Source organism: Triturus cristatus, chromosome 1_1, assembly GCF_964204655.1.
Source record: "Triturus cristatus chromosome 1_1, aTriCri1.1, whole genome shotgun sequence".
Lineage (NCBI taxonomy): Eukaryota > Metazoa > Chordata > Amphibia > Caudata > Salamandridae > Triturus > Triturus cristatus.
Window position 1 is genome coordinate 8,919,918 of NC_140579.1, and position 12,205 is coordinate 8,932,122.

The 12,205-nt window shown below is 46.5% G+C and overlaps 1 protein-coding gene across 10 annotated transcripts in view; it reads left to right on the forward strand.

The window, feature by feature from the left end:
• The first annotated feature begins 3,150 nt into the window (after positions 1 to 3,150).
• The window catches only part of LOC146869102 (NF-kappa-B inhibitor-like protein 1), a 78,822-nt gene continuing 69,767 nt past the window's right edge, over positions 3,151 to 12,205 (forward strand). For 3 of the 10 annotated variants that reach the window (XM_085606368.1, XM_085606499.1, XM_085604694.1), the window contains exons 1-2: positions 3,685 to 3,963; positions 9,075 to 9,302. The gene's annotated coding sequence lies outside the window, so the exon portion shown is untranslated. The other 7 variants (XM_085606144.1, XM_085605505.1, XM_085608623.1 and 4 more) reach the window with 7 other exon arrangements.

The window sequence follows — 12,205 nt, forward strand, 5'->3', positions numbered from 1 at the left end:
AGATCCAATATTTATACTTTGGAGTCTGAGCGAACCCGCTGAGAGAGTGCACAGCGCCAAGGGAGCCACTCACAACTGAGGTATGGTATGGCCCCCCTTGCCAAAGCACTCCCTCTCCCCTTTTTGGGGAATGGATCCAGTATGTAGGCCTTGGAGTCTCAGAGACCCCTCTGAGAGTCCACTGCGTAAAGGGAGCCTCTCGCAACAGAGATGGGGAAATGATACCACTTCCCCTATGATCACAGCTTACTGGACTTTGGACGCAGCTTTGACTCGTCTTCTGGTTTGTGTCCCCATCACCCTCCCCCCACCCCTCCCCCCCCCTCTTTCCATGCTGTCTCTCCTCCTCCCCTCCTCTTTCAAGGGAACATGGGGCCCTGCTGAGAAGTACCAATACTGTCCCATTAATGTAAAAGATCCCTGCTGAGAAGCGCTGGGACCGGCTGTATGAAAAGCAGAGCACAACAACCCCTCAGCCCCCCCAGGCACTGCGTTTGTGGTTCGATTTTATTGGCTTGTGTTTGTAAACTTTAGAGGCCCAGGACTGGATAAATTTCACTTTAAAAGTATGCTAGTGAAACGAGCTCACTCACTGGTGAGGCCTTGCCTATCGTGATGTGTCCAGGTCTAGTAAACTCATCTGCAAAAGGACGAGGGTGGATTGGAGACAGCACAGAATACAAGCTACCAAGAGGCTTCAAGGTCAGGCTAAGAAATCACATGAAGAGATACTGACGTATACCGATGTAATTTGGGAGAGATGATGACGAGGACAGATATGCAAAGACCACTGACACCAAGAAAATGAGCATATTCCAGAGGACAAGTGGGTCCTGAAAGAACACAGGAGGCTGGGGGTGGGGGGGGCATGGGGATAAAGCCATAAAGCGCTTTTTGGAGCAGGTGATATACCTGGGACACACTAAAGGGAAGTTGCAGTGCGAGGGCAAAGAAGACAGGGCTGGAGACAAATCAGTGTATACGACAGAGCGAAGCAGGCTGAGGGATATGAAGATTTTATGGGCTTTCTGGATTTTTTGTGCCATACAGTTCAAAGCATCAATGACTTTGTTAAAGCGCTTTAACTTTCTGGCATTGGGGTATGTCAGCCATTAAAAGCCACACTTCTCACTCAGAGAATCACAAACGCTTTGCTTTTTCTCAATATTGAAAGCTGCAGAAGACCCAAATGATGTTCTTGCTTGAGTACATACGGCTTTTGATCCATTTAATCAGAGATGAATCAGTCGCTTGTTAAACATAAAATTATATTTTTTATATACATAGGTTTGGTTGCAGTCCGCACTGTTGAAAATGGCGAATTCAGTAAAAAATAAAAAAAAATCAACTGCTCTCTTGTTGTGAGAGGCTAGAGTGATTGCTTCTTACAACCCAACTACATAAATGGAGATCTGGGCTTGTATTTTCCATCACCAGGGCAAAATCGGCAGAGATCCGTAGGAAGGTTATACAACAAAGTCATTGCAACCTGTGTCAGTTTTGATCCAAAAAGAAACACGAACATGAGGCCATGTCAGCAAATACCATGATGAAGCAACCAGGTGGGTATGTAACTAAGGAGCCTTTCGCTGCAGAGTTTAATTTTAGCCCTTCTTAAAATAAAAAAAATAAGAGTGCCCAAATCAATCACCTTGTCTCCTGCAGGCATACGCATAACATTCATGGAGGCTTTCTGTAGCAGCTTGATGCAGCCTACCCCATAAAACAACTGTGCGCACTGCAAAAGTCATAGCTAAGGTAGTCCTTAAGAGCTGTGTTTACAGTTTCAGTGGACGATTAAATGTTCCAGCTAGGAGTCTGTAAAAACTTCAGTTTTTGTACCAAATGGCACCAATACTACACTTAATGGCTCTTATTTTTATTGACCTCAGGAAAATGATGGGCTGAGTCATCCCTGACTGAAATGATAACTGTGCACTGCTGCATTAACTGGTAGAAACCCCTTTTCACTCACCTCTCTCGCAGGTTATGAACGCACGCCCCCTTCTCAAGGAGCACGCCGTATTACATGTATTTGGGTGCTCTAATGAGTGCCATGTGTGCTATATCTACTTTGCAGCGCTAGTTTAATAGAAAGCCTTGGAAATAGACTCTTAGGAGGTAGGCTGTTCCCAGAGTTTTCTGGGTGATGTGCATCTTCAGATAAACATTGTCAAAGCTATTCCACCCCTAGTCAGAACTGTATTAGCAGTCGAACACAAAAAAGTGAGCAGTATACGTGACAAAAAAACCCCAAAAAAATAGTAGCATGGCTGTCCAAAGCTCCAAACGTCAAACCAACCCACATTACTCAACCGGAGACTTTCCTTCTAGTTAAAAGCACAGCAGAGAAGATACACTTTTCTTGGAAACGTTTATTTTCCCAACCCGAAACTAAGCGACAATTCAGCGATCCTTGTACAAAAAGTGCGGCAAGCCAATAGTAAACCTTGGTGTCAGGACGCGGTAAGAGTTCCAATCCCGCTGGGCGTGGATCAAAGGAGACAGGGCGGTGACAAGCAGCGGCGCGCAAGAATGAAAACGTAGTAGAGTGAGTAGTAGAGAGTGAGTAAAATGCAATATAATGCTAATGGTATTGTATAGCAAAGCAAATGGCTTTAACTTAATAAAAGGTGAGATCTATTGCTGGGCGTGGATCAAATGAGAGAGGGCGGCGGCAAGCAGCGACGCGCACGAATGAAAACGTAATAGAGAGTGAGTAGTAGGGAGTGAGTAAAATGCAATATAATGCAAATGGTATTGTATAGCAAAGCAAATGGCTTTAACTTAATAAAAGGTGAGATCTATTGCTGGGCGTGGATCAAAGGAGACAGGGCGGCGACAAGCAGCAACGCGCACAAATGAAAACGTAATAGAGAGTGAGTAGTAGGGAGTGAGTAAAATGCAATATAATGAAAATGGTATTGTATAGCAAAGCAAATGGCTTTAACTTAATAAAAGGTGAGATCTATTACTGGGTGTGGATCAAAGGAGACAGGGCGGCGACAAGCAGCGACGCGCACAAATGAAAATGTAATAGAGAGTGAGTAGTAGAGGGTGAATAAAATGCAATATAATGCTAATGGTATTGTATAGCAAATGGCTTTAACTTAATAAAAGGTGAGATCTATTGCTGGGCGTGGATCAAAGGAGACAGGGCGGCGACAAGCAGCGACGCACACAAATGAAAAAGAAAGGCGATTCCAAAGAGCTTCGCGTGACTGCCTCAGGCCGAGACCCAATGAATGTGTGTCCTCATGTAAGGTAACGGGTGCCACGTAAAGATTTTGATACCGGATTGGATTCGGGTCAAGTTCGCGTTATATAAAAACTCTGCAAAAAAAAACGATTATTCATACTATCACCCTTGTATCAACGTCGCCATAACTCAGGGACAACACAGAATCAAACAAGGGCGCGGCGCGAGCGCTAGCGCTAGGGGTCCCCATTGCGGCGCGAGGTGACGAGCGCGTGTCATAGCGATCGAGCGCGCGCCACGAAGCTGCTAGAGAAGATTGCAACTACGACGAAGACCCGTTCTACGGATCCATCACTTCCGGCGTGAGCGCAACGAACAGGACACGTACAAACAGGAAGAGCCTAACCTGTAGCCATTGTCCCTGGTTATTCGGCGGCTGAAACCAGTTTATTCATCTGTACTTGTTACACAGAGGTGTTTCTTGCGCAACTTTTGGTCATATAGATATTCGTATTATCGAATGTTTAATTTTCTGCAAAAGCATAACGTCTAGAAAATTCATATACAACAGTTTGTCGTTTCTGTAATTATCTGGCCTATATTCCTCCTAAATTGTCATTGAATTCCTTCGAAAATATATGAAAGGACCACCATATTGCCCCCTTTTAAGATGGCCGCCCTATTCCTTCGGCAAACGGCCTTGGCTTTGAACCGACGGCTTCGGCCCTATCCGCGCGCCGACGAGCCGCGAATTACCCATGACGGTAAGGTGTTTTCTTTTCGGTGGGGCGCTGCAACATAAATTCCCATGAAACACTACAGTTGTATTTTTCTCCTCAAACTTTTTACTAATTTGATAAAACGGTTTGTTTTATAAACTTCGAAACGGTAAGACAAATAATCGTAATATCCTCCTTACCAACATTTTAATGGGTGTCCAAAAGAGAGGATTTTAATCGTATATTTGTTACGGTTAGAAATGTTGCTTCTTTCGAGTTTCCTCACGGTCCTCTTTGGGCCGAATGCAGGCGGGTGTGGAAGAGAAGCGCCCCTTGAGCGGCCGAACCCTTCCAGACACGGCTCTTTCCTGTCTCCGGAGCGCCCTTCGGTACATGTTTTAGGTACTGTTTTCTGTTTTAACTTAACGCGCTGTGTTTTGCTGGTTTGCTGGCCTCGCCTTGCGCTGAGGTGCGTGTCCTCCCTTTGCCACCTGGGTTGTGTTTGCCTTGTAGGTCAATGCGGCAAAAAACCAAAGTCTGCCAAAGCGGTTGTTTCTATACAGCTAAAACATGCAGATTGGTGTACCCTACAAGAATTGATCTTTCAGCTTGTGGTTGCCATGTCCCTTAGGATTCTCACGTAGTCTCCTGCAGTTGACTTGTCCTGAGATAACCTGTTCACCAGATGAGATCTCGGCTTTTTGTTTTCTGCATGGAAAACTTAATTTAGTTCTGTGCTGAACCTGAGTCCCATAAATAGAAGAATCTGAATGGATGTGACTCTTCCACATTTAGAAGGTATCCATGATGATGTTAAAACCCTGCTGACATTTGTCTGATGCCTTCGGGAGGAAAAAAAAAAGATTAACCAGCCTAAGGTGTTTAGGATTGCGTAGGGTGTACTTGCCTCTTACCAGTGGTTACTGGTTGTGCGCTACATTTATTATTTGTTCTACATTTCTAATTTTGTGATTTGGGATGATTCTGACAGGGGTCCATGTGGCCCTGTCTTGTGGGGAGGCTCCGGCGGCAGGACGGCTTTCTCGCGGCGGGGGCAGGCACTGACAATGAGCCTCGGGCCCCCTCCGTCTCAGCAGTCCTCTCTCTTCCGTAGAAGCGCGGGGTAGGCTCCCGTCGGCTTCCGGTTTTCTCCTTCCAGTACAGGAGCGCGGGGTAGGCTCCCGTCGCTTCCTGCTTGAAGTCCCGCCCACGTCCTCACACAGGTTGCCTGGCTTCCAGTTTCGGACCGGGCTGCGGCGGTGATCCTCTTCTCACCGAAGCACGGGGTGGGCTCCCGCCTTAGTTTACATACAATATAATGAAATAAGCGGGGTAGGCACCCGCAAGAGCACCGCAATGCGGGGTGGGCACCCGCTTTACGATAGGTAATTTTTCAGGCGGCAATAGTGCGGGGTGGGCTCCCGCTCAAAAGGCACTAATCGGGGGAATCCCTACGTCAGGATTCCCTTGATTATTATCGCAGCTCAGCGCTGCTGTTCCCCACGAAGGCGCTCCTCAGGACAGGAATAGAGCGCTTTCCAGGCTGAAAAAGGCAGGCGATCACCAAGCCATAGCGCTTCCCAGGCGCTGGGGTGACAGAGTCCAGGGAAAGTCTTTCAGGAGGCAGGGGGGCAAGGGCTGGGCCCAGGGACCAGCTCACAGGGCCCTCCAGGCAGGGAGGCAGTCCCCCGCGGCGGTCTCTCCTGGCGCCCAGCAGCAGCAACAGGCCCCCCCCAGTTAGGATCAGCAGAGAACCTTACATGGGGTCACAGCCCCTTTTTATACACAGGTTACCTTTGTTTCAAGGTGCAGGGAAGGGGCGAACCAGATGCAACTGGTTCTTGAGCACTTTGTTTTGCTCATCCCCTCTCCCTATTCACAGAACAGGCCAGGGTCATCAGTCGCACCACAGGGGGCGGAGCCAGCATTGTGTGGGGAAAGCCCAGCCCTCTTCAGGTCCCAGGTGTACTCCTCCCACTCATCAACATGCAGATCTCTCCACTCACCACTGGGGCAGATCCATCCTGACTCCTGGAGCCAGGCACACCAGCCAATCACACGCCAGACAGTTACTGCACATTTATGCCAGCGTCTAGAAGTGGCACTTCTACACTAGCCACAGTAACGCCGCACACATCATCGGGCAGCATTTACTCTCACGAGTTCGCACATACCAAACTGCCCTTTGATTTTTTGCTATCACAGGGATCGTAGCCTGCCAGGGTCTGGAGACCCCCATGTCTGTGATCTCCTTTGAATAAAGTGTATTTTTAATGTAGCCTGATAGAATGCCTGTCAGAGGGCCATGTGGCATGCAAGAGCTACTGGGCCCAACCATGGAGGTTGAGACCTTTTACTCCTGATGCCCGACCTACTATGGACTCTGAGCAACAAGGTTAAGTACTCCTTCTGCACTCTCAGGGTAGCATGGTCCAAGCAGTTCAATTAACAGCAAGTTCCCTTGCTCCAGTCTTACCCGCACCCGCAGATAGGGAGGTTTTGGAGTTCCTGAGTGCGCATCATCCGCTGGCACTCGCAGCAGCTGTAACCAAGTTCAGGGAAGGCGGCAGCACGTGGCCCAGGCAGCTGCGCTCGGTGGGTGCAGAGTCTCTTACTTCGCTGTCACGCTCCTGAAGCCACTAGAGGCCTTCTGCAGCCCCTACTGCGGAGTAAGTGTTAGTTTGCCTCCTGAATGTGGGGGAGGGTAGGGGGAGGTGTCTACTACAATCCTGTCTTGGGTCCCTCACTTGAGTGAAGAGGCACAGGTGCTCCCACGGTTGCCTCACTTCTCCGGCAGGAGGGAGGAACAAGTTGTAGTTCTTGGTTCCTCCATTAACCCCCCTCCAACATACCGGGTCACTGTTCACGGACTCTGGCCTGTTGTGCATGGTGAAGTTCTCCACAGCAGACCCTCCTGGCATACGGGGTCGCCACCACGCGAACGCACAAGACTTCAGCTCTTACCGCATGGCAGTCTTTTCCCACGTGGTCCCCTTTAGCATATGGGGTCAAGTCTTGTTACTGCTCAAGGGTTTTGCCCTTACCGCACTACACAACATATGGGTGTTTGGGAGGACAGGGAGACCTCAAGGAGAATCCTCCTTACGTACCGCATGCATCAGTGAATTCTCCGACGTCATCCGGCCAAACCTGGAAAACAGAAGAAAAACAAAGGACAAGGGTTAAACAAGCATTGAAAATGTAATAGGTCTCGCCTTTGATTAAGTTAAAGCCATTTGCTCCGCTAATGGTATTGTATAGCAAAGCAAATGGCTTTAACTTAATAAAAGGCGAGACCTATTTCATTTTCAATGCTTGTTATCTCTTCTCACTGACACAGCACATGTAGCACAAACCACTGATTTGCGGTACTCTGTGTCAAGGGGAATTACATGAGTGGTATGTGGGCGTTCCCATTCACCCAGGGTTTTTGACGCAAACAATAGTAGACAGGGTTTTGCAGCAAAAAATAATGCCAGTTTGAAGCAGGAATTAAAAATTAGAAATGCTTTCATTTCTCCTATTATTCCTTTGCACCTGCACTGCACTGTACAGCACACATCCGATGTGGGAAACGTTTAAAGTTTATCTCTGGATATTATTACGCACTGAAGCGAACTCTTCCAGTGTGAAACCTATGCTAGACTCACACAGATACCTTTGCACTAATGTACAAAGGCACGTGCATGGCACTAGGCAGCCTGATTGTGTGCAGCGCTAGGGAGAGAGCAGGATAGTGCTGTATCTTAGTAGATATGGTGCTTTCCTACTCTTACTCTCATAAAACGAAGCGCAGTAACTTTGGGTGCTGCGCTGCATTTTGTGACAGTTTTGCTAATCTGGCCATTTATGTCTAGAATCTGTAGTGCCCCCAGAGTCATCTGACTTATCGCGTAGGAATCGCAAGGGGCCATTCCTGTAAATTACTTGTCACCGTTAATTTGCAAAACGAAGTCTCACAAAGTATCCAATGTAACAAATGCAAACGCTCTTATCTGTGTCACTGTCCGTATATAAAGCACTTGACAGCTCCTGGGTCGGACTCGGTCTACAGAAACCTGCTAAATTACTAAGTAAATGTTCGTTTTCGGGTGCTTATGTGATATGTTTGAGTCTGTGTGTTTCAGTGTATGTTAGCACGCTTGTCTGGGACTGTTGGTGTGTGAGGATATGTGTATGCCTGCGTGTGGGTTTAGTAAGTAGGCGTTGGTGTTTCCATGATACAAGTTATATGGGAAATTCTATCTCTGACATCAGAGTGGGGTTACAATGTGCTTTCTATAGCAAAAAAAACGAATACATATCAGTTATACTTACAATGGCATGATGTTCCACCTTGACCACTAGATGCCGGCGTTGACCATCAAAAACATACGCTCAAGGTCCGCTTTTAAGGCTGTTTCTCAGGCTCGCGGTTTCGCTGTCAAACCCTGGGAGCGCGTAGAACAAGTCAGAGTACTGCCCGTTCTAGGCACTATATCCACATCCGATGTGTCCCTAGAGTCGTACATCTACACTGTAAGCCGCAGTACGTTCACCGCGGTACGTCTGCAAAGATATTTTCTCCAAGGTGAATAAGTCTGAGGAAACAATGTAAACATCGCCTCGATTGACTCGGTGTATCATGAGTTCTAAACCAACTCGAATATATTAGGAGAAGGGGCGAGAAGAAAACCTCAGTGCTGTCATCTGAACTCCATTTCATGCAGTGCTTCATTTATTAATAGATAAGTGCCAGGGTCCTCGTCAGAAGGCAACTGCAGCTTGCACCACCCTGTTGCCCTACAAGTCCTAAACAAGCGCGGTCAAAAACGAAAGAGGTTTGCGCCAGAGCTTGTCTTTATGGGGCCATGTGTTTGAAACACATGGCCCCATAAAGAAAAGACAACGTTTACGACGAACGGAAAGCAGGCGAGGCAGTCCAAGTGGGCCGGCACAAAGAGCCAAAGGGAGGCAACCCAGATAGCTTATTTCCAATGGCTGGCCACCGTTTAGCATAAACTGTGATGCCAAGCAATGGGAATAAGGGGCGGGGCTTAAAGACCTTTTCTAAAATTACTCATCTGCATTAAATCTCGCTGAGCGAGCTGCGCATGTGCGCAGCAACGCTAGGCGAGACCTAAAAACTAAAGAAGGACTCTCCTCATCCCCTACAGGCGGAAGCTGGAACCAGACAGAGCAGTGACCAATCAGGACGTCCGGGAGGGTAAGAAAAGAAGACTAACGAGCACGGAGGAGAGAGGAAAGAAGATGAGGATCGAGGGCGTGGCCAGAAGAAGCCGGAAGAGACGGAGAACACGGAGTCGACGAGGGAGAACGGCGAAAACACAGAGCAGCCTCTCCTGCTCGAACCCGAGACCGCAGACGCTCACCTCGACGTTAAGGTTGCACTACCATAATCTAGTATGCATATGACTAGGGATTGCACTGCGATCTTGAGGTCTGCTGGTAGGAGGTACGGTTTCACCGTAATGGGGAGGTTAAGTTGGGAATACACACTACGAGTCGATAGGCTGATGTGTAGTTGCACTTTAAGGTTTTTATCCAGGGTTATCCCAAGGGATTTCGTTGATGACAGGTTTGCAATTGAGAATGCCTCAGTGGTTTATCTAATCTTGTATAGGTGGAGCTGTAGAGTAGGGAGATGAGTAAGAATTCAATTTTCAGGGAGTTTAGTTTGAGGTGGTTTTATGACAGCCAGTTTGTGATTTCATTAGTGTCCATGGAGGATATCATTAAGTATAGCTGTGTGTCATCTGCATACATGTGGTACACAAGATCCACTTGTTTGAGGATCTCTGTCAGAGGTTCCATATAAAGGTTAGAGAGTGTGGGGGAGATTGATCCTTGGGGTGCTCAAAGTCTGACCGGGGACGCGTTCGAGAGTGCCCCACCCAATTTGATAAGTTGAGATTGATTATGTAGAAATGTGCTGAACCATTTGAGTATGTTTCCTGTCAGACCAGTTCTGCATTCTAGTAACTCTAAAAGACTGTTGTGACTGACAGTCTCGAACACGGAGGAAAGATTGAGGAGGATGAATAGGCAGGAGTTGTTCCTGTCCAGGATTGTGATTGCGTCTTTCATGACTTGTAGAATGGCTGCTACTGTACTGTGTCTTGGTCTAAATCCAGAGAGGAACTTGTTGAACAACGTGAACTGTTCAATTTGCTGACAAAGTTGGTTTTGTACACATTTGTCAAATAGTTTCTCAAGAAATGGGATGTTTAACACAGAGTGAAAATTGTTTAGGTCTATCGGACTGGTAGTTATTTTTTCCAGGAGAGGTGTCACTTGCCCCATCTTCAAGAAATCTGGCATTGTGCCTTCGGTTCGTGATGATTTTATGATATACACCCAGAGTGTATAGAAAAGTTGGCTGAGATCCTTTATGATTTCAGAGGGGATTGGGTCATAGAAATGGCAGGTTGGTTTCACTGATGTTAAGATATTATGGATTTCATCATTGTTGAGGGTTTTGAATGTGCTCCATGTAGCCTCATTTTTGGTCTTATTGGAATGATTGTTGGTTAGAGCCTTCTCAAGTTAAATGCATTGTAGTATTTTGGTAGATGGCATAATCTGAAGGTAAATGTTTCCAAGAGTAATGTGATGGTATTTAGTAGGCATCGAAAAAAGAGCCCTTTTCTTTTGGAGTCTTGGAATGATGAAGTTATAGAACGTTATTAGACACATTTGAGAGGCTCCTAGCACAACATGTATCATTGAAAGCAGTAACGGAAGATGGAGAACTAAGCAATTTTATAATCCAGTGGGAATGAGCCATAGTAAACATTTGCTCCAAGACTGTGAGACGAGCAACCTGCCCTTCTGCATGGATAGAATGTGTTCCTTTCTTAAGGTTCTTTTTTTAAATCAGAAAGGAGGAAAATGTTTTAAAATCATCATGCTCTGTTCGCAAGTCTGATGGAGGTAGCTGCGTGCTTTACAAATGACAATTGATGTTGATGATGTACTTGGGCTGGAGCTTGGTACAGTCGGCTCTAAAAACTTTGGATGCCTCTCTTAGTTGGATAGTTAAAGTCACCCTTGCTGATGAAAATGCCATACTCCAGGAGATGAAAACCATGCTATCAGCAAATTACACTTCAACATTTTCAGTGCTTGAAAATTACAGGAAGGCACCTCAGATTCTACTGCAGGGATTCTCAAAGTATGGCCCACTCAACCTTTACATGTAGTCCCTGGGCTACTGTATACCCGATTTAGCCCTGATTAAACCCTCATACTAATTCCACTATTTACTGTACACACCATGCACATGCTTCGCATCATATATGCCCACCTTCCAAACCCTCCCCCACCCTGCTGGGACCATGACCACATCACAGAACATACTTTTCGGCCCCAGGGAAAATGTTTGTGAGTACTCATGTTCTACAGTTAACTCCAGAAAAGTTCTTTTTAGAATCTTCTGATGCAGTATGAAATGTTTCAATTAGGAAAACCATGGCAAATGTAAGTTTTAATGAATATAGACTGTATTGCCTTAGAATAGAGAATCCTGTTGTTTCTGAAACAGCTGAATTAAGATCAATGCTGAAGTATTTACGTATCCTTTAAGAGTGTTCTCTCGACAATCTTTTTCTTAAAAACAGTGCCCTGGGGTGGTGGCAGTCCCTGGGGCTTTTATAAGCCCTAGAGGGGGGCTCCGTGTGCCCCTCCTGCATGTATTTGCATATGCATCTGGGATCTGGCCCACCCAGGGGCAAAATATTAGAGAATCGCAGGAGCCTGTGTGTTTTTTTAAATTAAACCTTTCAGCAGGAGCTGTGGATCTAGAGCAACTCCTGGCGAAAATTCAACAAAATCAGATGCTTTTCTGGCCCTGCGAGGTCCCTGTGGGACCCCCAGCCTCCAAGGCGCCTAGCGGGTCTGGATATTTCTACCCTGCACTCTTCTTCTCTTTGTTTTTTTAGTTTTAAACATTTTTTTCTGGGACTCTGCTCAAGCCAAGTCCCAAGATGGCTGACAACCCTTCCTGGTTGAAGTGTTGGCAACCAATAAGCACGAGATCGGGAGGGTTGGAGAAGCCTACACGTCCCTATATATACAAATTTGTTTTTTCTCTTATTATTTCAGAAACTACTGAAAGGATTTAGGCCAGTTTACAAATAGGCCACTTTCTGGATCAACAGCTAACTTTCTGCTAAATGTGGTGTAATTCCGTTCAGCGGTTCGGGCTGTAGTCCTGTCTAAAATCTCTATGGCAATTAACTTGGGGAAAGAGCGTTTTGGGACCCAACCCCTCTTTTTTTTTTTTCTC